Below are 15,033 nucleotides of genomic sequence, written 5' to 3'. Positions count from 1 at the left end.
CAAAGTCAACAAGATGACTTAACCTTAACCTGCTTAAGTCTTTTGTTTTAAAATCTATTGAACACACATACATGTTTCTCAGTATGAATGCAGTTCAGGTTATTTAATACCTTTAAGTCTTTCAGTGGAGGGACCTTCCACAGCACAAGTTGGAGTATTGACTGACTTGAAGTGAATCATTTGTTAATTCCACAGAAATTATAGTTCTTTAGGAAGCTGCAAAGCAAAATGACTCTCAGTGGATCAGGAGGCGTGGTCATGCCATGCAGCTGTATTGAGCTCTGGGAGATGTAGGAATCAAACTTTATAGGTTTTCGAATGAAAAGGCTTGATATCTTTTGACGTAAACCACAACATGTCAGGGTTTTTGTTCTGAATGTTTATTTTGGGGTATAAAATTGATCTAGGCTGTTTGACAAGCCAAGTTCTTCGGTTCCTCTCCCTGTGCTGCTGCTGCTGTCATTCGAAGTTTCTGCAGTAAGACTGGCGATTTCTTCTTTAATGGTGCAATGAAACAATAGAAGCCCTCTATGATTCCTGTGGTGTATTGCTACAGTGTACACAGTGTTGACAGTAAACAATGCATCAGAAATAAAAATCCACAACATTTTTCCACGATCATGATTATTTGATTTTATCAACTTATACAGTACTGTTCAAAGGTTTGGAATCACTTGTTATATTAATAATTTTGTCATCTTATGCAAAATAACATAACCAGTGTAGATTTAATTCTCAGAAACTAGATACTAGTGTTTTTGGATATTCAATATTTCATGGATTTTGAGTTACTTTGTGCTGTATTTTTTATACTGTAGTGACCTGCTCACAGTCATTTATCTTATGTCTAGTTATCTCAGGAATTAACCAACACCTTTTTTAAATATGGGGCATTCTGGATGTTCATTTTATTATCATCAGTCATTCTTGATACAGATTTTTCAGTCATTTAGAATAATATACAGCTCTTTTCATCATTCTGGACACTTGTAAAAGAGATTGCAATCTCAATATGACTACCCTGGTTTAGAAAAAGGTTAAATAAAAATAAACAAATAACATAAATCTAGCTTTTCTTTATTCTTTACAGCTTCCTACTAGTTCTGTCGAAGCTATGGAATTGGACAGAACTAGAATACTGAATACTGATCTTTTTATATATGTTTCTAAAACAATTGTTTTTTTTTATTGTTGACAACATTGATTCCAGACTTTTAAATGGTAGTGTAGTTACAGCCCTGTTAATAAAAGTTATGAACGGGGTAAAAAGCACATTGAGTTGTACGAATGTTGGTCCAGACATTGCCAGCTTCATTCATTATTAGGCTACTGTTCTGTGCGAAGGTTTGAGCACCCCCCTGTGTTTTGTTTGTTTCCTAAATGAACACATTCTCTTCTGAGAACACACTTCAGCACAATGTAGTGCACATTTACTGCTTATTTGCTGAGTTTAACATATTGAAAAAAGAAATATGGCCTCTGCAAGAGTTATGGCACAATTTATATGTTGTTTATGTTTTTTACTAATATGTTAAACTTAGCAACTAAATCAAAATTGTGCATTAAAATGCCATATTTAGGTTTGTCCCCAGTGGAGGATGTGCTGCCTTATTTTCACTTAGAAAATCAGCAAAACATGTAATTTGACTGGGGGTGTGTAAACTTTTGCGTATGACTGTGTGTCCCCTAATTTGTAGTTCAAGTTGGTCACAAAGTCAATTAATCTTTAAATTAAGAATTCTTAGCCAGAATTAAAGAAGCATATTTATCATGTATAGATTGTATTTCCGTTATGGCGACAGTGATGGTCTCCCCTGCCAAGCTGGTCTGCCCTGACGTCATTCACTCCAGGCTGTTTCATTAGTTACTACAGTAATAGCTTCTCAGTGTGACGTCAGCTCATTTAACAACGTACTTTATCTCAGACCTTATTTATTAGGGTGATATTAGCAAACTTTAGCCAGTGAAACAGCATCTGTGAGCACCAGTGAGTCAGAATCAAGCCTGTACTGTGGTGTGTGGCTCTGTTTGGGTCAGTAGCCTGTTACAGATCCACCATGGGGCAGGTTTAATTTCACCTTTCTGTCCCTTCACCAGTTGCTCGACTTTATTTGGGGACTTTAGATTTGAATCATCATCTAAACCTGTGTTGTTGCTTCAGTTAGAATCAGATATGTTCTGTGGTGAGCAAAATATCATCATGCTATCTAAGATAATGACAACCAGCTTCTCTCTCCTAGTCAGAAACAATGTTTAACATTTAGCCAATGTTAGATTGGCGGCTTGGCGTTTATGAATGATGCTTTGAAAATCATGGACTGCGTTCGCTTATTAGGTGACTATATAACCAAAATTAACTTTATAATTATTTCCAGTTTTGAAAGTGTGCAGGACAGAATACCACAAAATCAACATCCAAAATCAGTTCTAAAAAAGTTGGGACTGTATCTGAAATGCAGATACAAGAGAAAGCAATGATTTGTAAATCCACTTTGACCTGTATTCAAATAAAAGCCTTGTAATGTTTTACCTTATCAATTTCATTGTTTTCGCAAATATATGCTCATTCTGAAATTGATGCCTGCAACACAAAGTTGGGACAGGGACAGTTTAGGACAGTCTGGTGAATCAACTTTTGACACTATTTATGAAAATAATGGACGTAGTGTTATTGCAGGCCAAAGAAGCGAAGGAAATTGTTGCCAGTGTAAAGTTTAAAATCAGGGTCTGTCATTGTAAGGAAGTGTATCAGTGGGTAACGTGCGAATCTGTGAAAACACCATCGATACTGAAAGCAATATACACATTTTAAAACGTGCTGCCTTTTAGGTGACGTCTTTTTCAGGGATGTCTGTACATATTTCAACATGACAATAACAAGCCTCGTTATGCGTGTTACAACAACGCGGCTGCCTAATCAGAGCGTGCAGGTGCTAGAATAGCCTGCCTGTGTTCCAGACCTGCGTCCTATTGGAACTGCTTTCTGTTTTTATTGTTCACAGCTTTCTGTTTTTATTGGCATATTACATACTGTCCCAACTTTTTTTTGGAATTGGGTTTGTAAATACTTTAACGTCACTTACAGTGCTTTTCTGTCCAGGTTTGTTAAAGAAATAAAAGAATACAAAAAAAAAAATTTGGTGGTCTGTATGTGAAATATCGAGGCCTTGGTGGCATCAGGCGGTAGCCAATATCTACCCTGGTTAGTACTAATAAGTAAAATGAAATGTAAACCTAGACAAAATGTCTTTATTCTGCATGCAGATGCCAGTAAGCTGGTTCAAACATGATGTGATCTGTTCCTGAAAACCACAGAGAGGGCGAGAGTGAGAGAGAGTGTAAGAGTGAGTGATGAATCTGTCTGGCAGCAGAGAGCGGCCACTCCCCGGCCTTCACACCACCACCACCACCAGCAACAGCAGCAGTAACAGAGAGCGGCTACAGCGTCCCCTCCGCACCTCCACCCTTTATTTATGCATGCTGTTTTCTGGAAGCAGTCTAATGACTGAATTTACACCTGATTCCCGCAATGAGCGGGCTGCCCTGCCCATCACCCGCCAGGGCCCCCATGATTTGTGATGCTTCTTTTTATCTGCCTGCGAGCGGGGCTGCGTTCCTGGCCTCGAGCCATCCGTCGCTGGGCCCGGGATCCACACAGGATGGGGGTGGGGATGCGCTAGCGCCTCACACCTCCCACACCGGCCCAACGCATGGCAACGGACAGCTGCACAATAGCCAGCTCCCAGCACACACTGAGAGAGGGGTCCGCACTGAATAATGAAGAAATATGTCATTTTGGCTACTGTCCTCTCTGATAGCACTAGTAATAATAACAGAAGCACAAGTAGAAATAGTGATTACAGAAGAAATAATAATAATAATAATAATAATAATAATAATAATAATTATTATTATTATTATTATTATTATTATTATTATTATTATTATTATTATTATTATATTAAATAATTAAGTGTTAAATAATTAAATAATAAATAAGTATTAAAAAGTAGTAGTAATAACATTAAAATATAAAAAATGTATTCATAATTGTAATGATAACAGACGTAGCAGTAGTAGCAGTAATAATAATATTTAGCATTTTTATTTATAGAAGTAGTAATACCCAGTAGTATTAGTAGGGATAAAAGCAGTAGTAGTAATAATAGAAGTATAAAGTAGTAGTAGAAGCAGTAATAGTTATAGTATTTAGTAGTTATAGTATATATAGTATTATACTACTATATATATTAGTAGTATATATATATATATACATACACACACCTGTTATTACTACCTCTACCTCCACTGCCTCTACTATACTGTTGTTATTACTATTATTACTCCCATCACTACTACTAATGATACTTCTGTTATTACTACTGCTTCTGATTTTAGTAGTCGTAATGATAGATGTAGTAGTGGTAATAATTAAAGTATTAGTAGTAGAACTACTAATAAGAAAAGTATGATTATTAGTAGTAATAGGAATAAATAGTAGACATTAGTAGAAAAAAGTAAAAGAAGTAGTGATAACAGAATCATTCTGATCATTCAAGGCAGTTATAACAGTAACAAAACAACAACAATAATAGTAGTAGTAATAATAATAATAATAATGAATACCATTGTATTAATTTACAATTTATTTGAACAATTTATGTAAATGGCTGCTATTCAAGTAGCACATATGTGCTTTAAGTGTCTCTCTCTGGGGGAAATGCGATATGCATAATTCATGCAGTGCAGGAGAGAGTGAGAGAAAAAAAAGCCAAATCGCTGCTCGCCTGCCGACACTATCAATGACATGATTATCAAATCTGAGCTGGGCACGTATTTTTTGGGAGCGTCTGATCTTCTTCCAGTCACAGTTAATATGAATGAAAAGGCAGCGCAGGGCCCGTCCTCGGAGAGCGCGGCAGCTCTGGGAATGATAAACCCGCTCTCTCTTAGAGGCAGCAGCAACAGAAGGCATCCACACGTCTGCCTCTGAGCCGCTGACGTCCACGGGAAATCGTCATTTATCCCAGAATCTTTTTTAACATTTCCCTTATTTAGCGCCAGTGGTTCACCAGCACTGCGGTCTGATGGGAGTGTAGCAGGTTGGCAGGGTGAGACGGGACATAGGCAGGTGTGTCTGTGAATGAATGTGTGTTATGTTTTATTGTGTTGATCAACCAGAATACATGAGAGTGCGAAGTAAAGTAGACAAGGTGTGGGCCCTAAATGGAGGGATGTGTAGGTGTCAGAGAACTCTTATAGAAGAAAAGACAGTAAAAAGAAGGACATTTGCAAATCTAACTAACAAAGAAGCTGCTGGTGTTCTTACAATGATTGACTGGCCATCCCAGAATCCAGACCTCAGTATCACTGAATGCATTTAGGATTACTTGGATTGTGTGAAGCAGAAAATGCAGTGAACTCAACCAGCTTCTAAAACTACAATATGTGGGTCGTTCTACAGAAACATCCCTTCTTATGTCCCTAGCATTTACAGATATATTACACTTCAAAAACACGTTAGGGTTACAATTTATTTATATTTTAAAATAAAACAATACGTTATTTTAACAATTACACCTTCTTGAATCATCAATTTAGCAATATTGGTTTTTAAATTAATCATATAGAATTCCAAGCACCACAGAAGAGCTTGTCTCCACAGTTGTGTGTAAAGGCTGAGGCCATATTTTGAAGAAAAACACATTTTTCTGCAGTTTTAACTACAATAATCTATACATGACAATGAAATATATGCTTTAAATGACATAAAGAAAACAAATGGCAAATAAATATTATAAAATATATAATGAAAGTTCCCCAGGAGTCGTGTCACTGGTGTTACCGCGTAACAAAAAATCTCTTATTTTGAAATAAAAGTCACACTGATGACATCACTCGACTTCCTTTTACCTGTTTTCTGAGGATCTATGAAGAAAAGCACATGGTGAGTCCACTGTGTCTTTCAGTTATCAGAGATTTTCTCATTCAGCTCATGATTTCATATGAAGCTTTTAGCTGAAGTCACTGGTGTTTCCTTTATTATGTGTAACACCAACGAGGATCAGTAACACCGGTGACTCCTATGGACAGATAAAAGTGGACATTTCTGTAGAATGACCCATATATCATCTACAGTGAAGACACGCAACAAATAGGAAGAAAAGAAAATATGGAATCTTTGAAAGGATACATGGTTCAGTGATGTCAAGATAACATAAAATTATTAGTATTACGATTACTCATATAATCTATAGTGACTGCCCTACTTATAAACTACCTGGAACATAGATCGTTTAATTACAGATGTGGTGCAGCAGTGGATGTTTTTTGTGGGATTCCCTTTTGTTGCCATCCGCTGGCCTGTTCTCTCAAAGGTATCAAATCCCTCCCCATAGTCTTCAACAGCACTAAGCCACAGGCTGCCCTGTGTACGCTGGAGGGACTTCTGGAAAGCTCTGCGTCTTTGTAAATAAGCCTGAAACTGCAGGAGGGGGCTTCCAAACCACTGCAGCTCCCCAGCAGCCCTCTGCTGAGTGAAGATATTTGGGCTTGGGGCCTCTCTGCGCTCCTCTAAAGGCCCAGTAGTTGGCAGAGGTGGCAGCGGGAGTGTGGTGAGCCAATCAGCTGCTGCTGGATCCTGGGCATGAATCAAGGGGGTGGGGGATCTGATGGCAGATTTGGCCGGCTGGCAGTGGCGCACGTTTAGGAATTGGCGAGTGGTGATGGCAGGCCTGGGCTCCCTGGCTGTATGCGCTGGGGCATTTTGCTGCTGTAGGAGAAATTCAAGGCAGAGGAGTCCCAAGGTTTCCCTTTGTGAAGAGCTGCACCAAGGCTTTTGCTTCCCGCACCACATAGAGTCGCTAGTTCACCAGCCTGGCTTCTGGACAGCTACAGTAATGAGCAAAAGTCTGAGGTGGCTGTTAAAAGGGATTCCACTGATTTTTCTCAATTTATTAAGAAAGTCATTATAAAATGACTTTGATATGAAGTGTTCCATTCCAGAAAGAACATGTCGGAATTGTCCGTTGAAGTGGTGATGAGAACCAGGGGCCGTATTACAGAAACTTCTTATCTTTTTTTGTCTTAAGTGAAGATCTGACAGGTCAGGATAGGATTTTTCACAAATTTGTATTACAGAAGCAAATCTGATCTTAATTTAGGAATACAGCATCTTTTTAGGAAAACTTACTCAATCAAAGTCGACAGTTGACTGTTGTTTCTGTTACCTAGCAACCGACCATACATACACAGCTGAAACGTAAACACATAATTAAGTTAGTTAGCCAGACAGCTAATGTTAGCTACCATTACTGGTGTAAAGAAAGGCTAACAAAACTAAAGCACGATAAACTGAACGATAAGAATATTATGCCAACGCCCCCTGCTGTTTATCAGAGCGTCGCTGCTCCACAGTTTCAGTCTCCATTTTCCAAACGCTTTAGCCGAGCGCGCTAACGTTACTCCTCCTAATAAACAGACACACGTTCAGCTCCGTCTCCTCATTATTCACCACCATCACTGTAATATTTCATCATCAACATTAACACACGAAGGCAATCAGAGGGGCGGTGGAGATCGAGTCTGCAGAGTCTGGGGTTTTAAACACTGTTAGAAAAAAAACTCATAACTCAGCTCAGTTTTCAGTGTAGATAAATGTAACATCATTATGCTGGTTATAGTGAACTGAGCTGCATAAAGCAATAGAAACAGACGGTTACATAGAGCTACATACATTAAATTCTTTAAATATCTGGTTCCTGTCACCTCCACTGTGAACAATTCTGACTTGGTAAGTTTCTCCAGAACAGAGCATTTCACACCAAACCACTCTGAACAACTTTATTTACGTATTACCAATTGATTTATGCAGAAATCTGTGGAATTTCCTCTTAAATCAGCAATATTCAAAAGTACAGTGTGGAGAGCATTTTAAACATGAACATCACCACATATGATCAAAGGAAGGGCGATCTTTAGTAAGGTATGGATGTGTTAATATAGTTTATTGTCTGTGGGTTAAGCAGCGACACACAAACACAGACGCGCAGTTTAAGTCGCCTCTTGAAGCTAAAAACCTCTTTGACAAAGACTCTCCGTCTCCCTTCTGTTATTCTAATGAATAATGGCCCAGTAAATGAAAGGCATCATTAGTATTAGTTTTAAAGTGGCTCTCTGTCCCACAGGGATTAAAGAGAGGAAGACAAAAGAGAGGAGTGAGGCGCAGGTAGAGCGATGAATTCTTTGAAACTGGAGCTCAGCTTCTTGTGCGCTCTGTGGACCCGCTGCACTAAGCTTCAGGCACAAATCGGACGCATATTATATACAAAACTGTTGCGCAAAACTCTCTTGTGCAGAGAAGGCCTTGCAAAACACGGGAAGATTGCACATAAAGTGTGTGGCGGTATTACACATGTGGCTGATTACATATTCCATTCGGTTTACTGAAGTTTGAGCTTTGCCTTTCAAAACAAGCCCTCGTTTTCCTTTAGGGCCTAAAAAAACCTGTCGTTGAGAGACTTCCTCTAACAGTTACGGCAGGCTTAGCAGGTAGAGGGAGACACAAGCCTCGAACACGTTATAAGATTGTTTAACTTTAAAATACCACTGTTTAAACTTTAAGAACTGGATTCAAGTGTGGTGCAAAACACACCTTGGTGCAGCTGCAGTAAATGTGGAGGCAGATTCACAAACTATTTCTAGTGGTTAACCGGGGCTGTTACAGCTAGGCCTCAGTTCGTGTTACGGGACGGCAGGGGGGCGGACCCGAGTGCAGAGAGGAAAACCTGTGAGAAAGGGTCTTAAATGAACTGACTGAGGGGATTGAGTGTGAATTTGGTGATTGTGCACGTTGGAGTTGAGGTGGCTCAGAGCCAGGCTCGAACACCCAATGTGCTGATGGTGGTTCGAGGAGTTACCGCTGCGCCACTGGGAAGCACAGGCAAAAACGGGAAAAACACCTCAATGAATGGGAAATTTAAAAAAAAACGGCGGGAAAAAGGCAAATAAAGGGGACGCTGAAAGCAGCGCTCAAACAAAGGCTGAGATAGAAAAGAGAATTAAAAGATAACCAGAAAACAAAAGACACTTCCTCTGTGATTCTGAGAGGAAGGTCAGCTTTATGTTTCACCTGTTTGTTCTTTGTGGAACAAACACTCTTTGTGTGGCTTGGAGCCGTTTGTTGTTCAATCCTTGGCTTTTAAGTAGTTTTGGGGCAGTTTCTCTCTTTGGTTGTTCCAGCCCTCTTTTCTTTTTGTTTAAATACCCACCTGGGCTAAGTACCAGACCAGTAAAGGGCTGCTGTTTGCCATGGCCTTAAGTAGAGGAGTCTACACGTGTGCCGGATTGGGCCTAATCAACCTGAGGGCTTCTGGGAATTGGAGTTCCCTGAACTTGTGGCAGGCTGGGCCCTTACAGTTTGGGATATAAATGTCAAAAACTGAGGCACCTTTACAATAATGATCATTTCTGCTAGCATCCCTATAGGATTCTAGTGTAGGTTAGCACTAAGCTAACACAGAGGCACATTTTTTGGCTGTTGTAGGTTAAACAAGGGCATTTGAAGCTTGGAAAAGACATTAACATACATTGTCCTTGTAGCACTTAAGTAAAGAGTCCTGCCGTAAAGCTGCCGGCATGCAGGCACTGGTCAGCCTGCCACTCGTACCTGCAGTCATTGACATATCTAGGACTTCCAGAAGAACTCGAGTGACCTTTTCCTCACAAAATGTTTCCACACATTGTAAATCAAACCATGATTGGTTGATTCCACTGTGGGTTTGTATTATGTTAATGGTTAATCTGACATGTTTGGCCTTCAGTACAGCTCCTGAAGCCCTTTCTGCTGGGGAGCTAGCTTGGCTGCGTCCAGCTAAATACCTCAGAGAAAATAATCTAGGCCTTCAGTTGGGTGTTTGAAGAACTGAACCCATTTGTTTCCAACAAAAACAGCCTTAGCTGGAGTAAAACAACGTCCCTGCAGACGTTTTAGTTCTTGGCTCCATTGTTGATTGAAACTAATAAGTTTTTGATTATTATTTAAAGTCTGCACTTCTGAAGCGAGCAGTTAGTGGGCGGGGTTATGCACAATTTGCATGATAAGCTGTTTTCTTAGTATATCAAGACTTCAGGCACTTTGGGGGAACATTGTGATCACATCATTTTGTGCTTTTACGTAGAGTCGAATGCAAAGGTTTGGTCAAATTCTATGTTTTGTTGATTTTCTAAGTGAAGATAATTTAACACATTCTAGCACATCCACATCGAACAAGCATTTTAACGCATAATTACTGAGTTTTACCTATTGGGAAAATATAAAACATAAAATCTGGCCTGTGCAAAAGTTACAGCACACTTTCTATTTTATGTGTTATTTTTTCTAATATGTATTACGTAAGCAAATAAATAAAAAATAAAATAAAAATAAGAAATGTGCTCTAAAATTTGCAGAAAAATGACATATTTATGTTGTATATTTAAGGATGTGTTACCTTATTGTCACTTAGAGAATCAACAAAGTGTAAGTTAACCAGTGGCGTTCAAACTTTTGTACGCTGGGCCTTGAATTTCGTACAGCCCTGTTTATTCTGTCCACTAAACACCAGCGTGAGCATTTCAGTGTAAAGGAGCTTAAAGATTGGACTTCAAATGGAGCTTTCTGTTCATTTTAATACAGAGCACTGTGTGTGCGCGAATGATACAGTGCAGCATTTGCAAACAGAGTGTGCTGGTAGTAATTGACCTCAGCGTTGGAATAAGTTAACCTTGACTCAGGCACTCGCAGCATCTTCAGAGGAGGCACCATGAATTCAGTGAAAGTGCAGGCGCACAACAGCGCCCTTTGTTTAGGCTTAATTACCAAATTATCTGCCTGAAGATGAGAGGGAGAGAATTATTATGCCTTCAAGACTTTCCCAGAGTCTTCCCTTTCTACACAGCCAGAGCGTATATGTATGCTTTTTGCCTCAGAAGATACACAAATTAGCTGTGCTGAATTAACTCCAAAATCCCCAGTGAGAGTAAAATATGTATAACTCTTCATTAGCGTGTATGATTTAATGCTCTCAATTATATAAATTATACTGCCATCCATGCATTTAATTGGACATTTGTAAATGAATTATTAATGCAGTAATGTATGGAGCTTTTTGCGCTTTTGTATTTGGGTTTCCTCAGAGATCACATCGTTTGTGAATTCTCAGCCGTAAGAGTCACGAATGCTTAACAATAATAATAATAAAAATAATTTAAAAAAAAAAGATTTGGTACCAGTCAAAAGTTTGGACACAACAACTCATACATCCTTACTTTCGCTGTGTTCCTCATATTAGATTTACAGTGAAGACATCAATAATAATAATAATAATAAAAAATAGTGACCAGAAACTGTTAAATGAATCAAACTGCCTTCTGTTTTAGAGTCTTTCAGAAGCAGCTTTACACTCATGGTTCTCTCAGGCAGCTTCATGAGGAGCCACCTGAGGTGCTTTTCCAACAGGGCTAAAGAAGATACAAATATCCTGAAAACCAGGAGTCCTGAAAACCAGGAGTCCTGAAAACCGCTCGCTTGGGGCATTTCAAATATGTACGGTTGTATGCAAAAGTTTGCGCACCCCTGGCCAAATGACGTTTTATTGATTTATTTAAGTGAAAGTAAGTAAACACATCCCCTCCATGGAACACACCTCTACACATTTATTTACATACACTTTATTTGCTGAATTAACATGTATCACGTGTGCAAAAGTTATGGCGCATCTTATATGTGCAGTGAAATTTTCAGATGAATGTTATATTTGTAATTTTACCAGAGGTGATTATTTTATTGTATTATATTCATTTGCAAAATACTGACACAGAATACCAGCACATTTGATTTACAGCCTGTGTGGGAATTTCTGACTACATATATATATATATATATATACACAAAATACACAATTTAGTTCATCTTCTGAGCTCGTTAGAAGCATTACATGAATTTCACTTCTATCACAAATTACTAATTATACTGAGCTTCTTTAAGGAGATGTTAGAAATACATATGCAGACACAAATCATGACAACTTTGTATAGCATCATTAACTTGTAATGGAGGTTAATGTAATAATATTTTTTCCAAGTAATTGTGAACCATTTCGGTTGGTCCATTCATCATGAATTTTAACACAGTTACCTATTATCTATAAAAAAGACTAAAACAGATAAAATACACTTTTACAATAGTAATACTACTACTAATAACAATGTTATTATCATTAATACATTATTAATAAATAGAACAGATACACTATATATCAACATCATCTAAACAGGTGGATCATTGGTACTGTGAAACAGGAAAAAAAATGATGTTAAAACAAAATAAGAGTGTGGAGAGGTGTGTCCGGTTTGCTGTATGCATGTACAAAAACCCTACAATACTGTACAGTAATGCTTGTTTTGTATTCCAGATAATATGATCTATTTGCCATGGCTTTGCTCTAAATAGCCCAGAAACCTATTAGCAGTGTAAAGCTACTTTTGCTCCGATTACGCCTCCGCACGGAAATCGTCAAACATTCCCACACAGGCTGTGATTCAAATGCGCTGGTATTCTGCAAGTGAAACAGCCAACAAGCTGGATGATTTAGTGCCGTACGCGCTGTAGCAGCCTAACTGCAGCGCTCAGAGTCGTCTCCCTCCCTCTCGGCCTGTTCTCAGCCGCTGTTTCTCTGTCGTGGAAGAGGGCACGGAGTGGCCATGTTGTGACACAAGAGAGGAACCTCGGCTTTCTCTAAATTCCTCCTGATCACAGAGCGTGTGGGGGGGGCAGTGAGGAGGGTAACCTGATCCTGTAAAAAGGCATCGGGGGCAACCTCCAAAGCTCCACCGTCACGTGGTACCCGCATATCGCTCCATAATCCCCTCCGGGCCGGGCGGTGGGGGGTGGGAAAAGAAAAAAAATAGTAATTGTAGACAGGAAGTCATCACTTAATTATTTAGAGGCATTATCGGTGAGGCAGGGAAGGCGAGGGGAAGCGTCCCGGCTCATCCTCCTTCAGTCCGATACCTTTGGGGAGAGGAGGCGAGCAGCCATCATCTTCTCATATTCTCTAATGCAAACAGTAAATGGCAGCTTGTCAATAAAAGACCTTTTTATGTCATTTATTACCCCACACTTCCTCATCGCGCTGTACAGAGCAATTTGGGTGACAGTTACGGCATTGTTTCACTTTGCGTTAGCCATGCACTACAAATGGGCTGGCGTACGCGCGCAGGGGCGAGCGCTGAAATGATTGAAGTTCTCTCTCTCTCTCTTTTTTTGACACCCCTCCTTTATATATTTATTTATTTACCTTGCCACTTTTTATTGAAGTTGCATATTTCTTAACCAGACTTAGAGTGCCCCCTTGAGTTAATAGAAGAATGTAGAACCAAGAACTGTTGTTTGTATTTTAATGCCACTTGATCTTTGATATTTTTATCTGTTTTTTTAAAAACCTCTTAAACTAAAGATGTGACTTAGTCGTATGAATAGAGTTTATATAGATGTCCAGCAATTTTGTTTTTTTTTTTTTTAGGTGCTGATAAATGTTAGACTTTTTTTAATTGCTTATCTTATGCATAAGATCTTTCTAAGATGAGGAAAAGGGGTTAAAATATGTGACCTGAAAATTACTCGGCATCACAACACATTATGTTGCGTTGAGGTTATTTACCATGCCGAAGCGTACGCGCAGACGTGGCTTGCATGGCGATGGTGAAGCTGAGCTTTAAAGGCTCCGTTCAGCGGCTGTCCCCTCACATTTAGTATGCTCCACAGAATTCTTTACTTAACCCAAACACGGAGCAGCGTTCTGAAAACATTGATCTGTGTTTGGGTTAAATGACGGAGGTCGGAAGGCATACTAACCAGGCGCCAGGTGCGGGTGCTCTTAGTGCAACCGTATAGTCAAATTTAGGGCTGATACTTCTGCAGATTTTGTTTACATTTTTTGCTTTATGAGACGATGACTTTGTTCAGTCTGAAATTCCTGAATTGCTTGAAATTTGAAAATTGCAGAATTAACCTTTTTTTTTAAGGGCTACCGTTTATGTGCAATTGGCAAAAAAGAATGTGTTTAAAAAAATGAATAAATGAATAAATAAAACAAGAAGAAAGTTCTGCACTTGCTTAAATGAATGAAAGTATTTATTAATGGCACAGAAAAAAAGCCCACACTTGTTCCAGAACACCTTGTGTTTATGCTAAACAGTGCTGCTAATTATATGAAACCACCCACTTTTGATGGGTCACGGTTACCAACAGGACCAGTCATCGACCATGTACAGTATATATCAACGTCAAACGGACAAAAATGTACATTTTTACTACCTACAAAATTTGGATTTGCCTCGTTACACGGGAAAAACAAAATGTCAGCTAGAATGAAGAATTTGTGAACATAAGTGTGCAATTAGAAACAATGATCTTTCTCCATTAGCCAGACATTTTAATATATTTTAATAAAGTAGGCCAATTTTAATGAAGCAGGACATGATGCTAACTCATTGCTTACAAATGATGAATCAGTTGCCGAAGGGCGAAATATTGAATTTATAATTTTACATTTAATTCAATGATGCATATATGTTTGATAAATATTCGTGTGTATGTAGTGGACATTCAGTTTGATTTATACTATATTCCATCAGTTTGGGATTGGTCTTGTTGGTAACTGACTCATAAGTGGGTGGGTTCATATAATTAGCAACACTATTTAGTGTGTAGGTGTCTACAATGTCATTAACAAGCTGAGGACGGCTGTGAGCCGAAATGCGTCTGTGCTTTTTCCTGTGAACTCTGTGAATTATAATTTGATATAGTAAAATAATAGTCATAAAATGCTGTTCAACCTATTATATATTTGCAGTAAGCTGAAGGACTTTATGTTAATTAGTTGCAGTTTGTGTTGCATATATAGCAATTTACCATTACATTATATTCCATAGTAAAATTCAGAATTTTACAGGCTGTACTGTTATAAAACATCATCAAACCAGTCAAAATCC

General features: G+C 38.7%; 1 protein-coding gene across 1 annotated transcript in view; it reads left to right on the top strand.

The window, feature by feature from the left end:
• Positions 1-15,033, top strand: part of ush2a (Usher syndrome 2A (autosomal recessive, mild)) — a 399,698-nt gene that overhangs the window by 301,406 nt on the left and 83,259 nt on the right. The window lies entirely within an intron of this gene.

This window comes from Colossoma macropomum, unplaced genomic scaffold, assembly GCF_904425465.1.
Source record: "Colossoma macropomum unplaced genomic scaffold, Colossoma_macropomum, whole genome shotgun sequence".
NCBI lineage: Eukaryota > Metazoa > Chordata > Actinopteri > Characiformes > Serrasalmidae > Colossoma > Colossoma macropomum.
The sequence above is the reverse complement of the archived record's forward strand: the minus strand, read 5'-3'. Positions and strand labels throughout refer to the sequence as shown.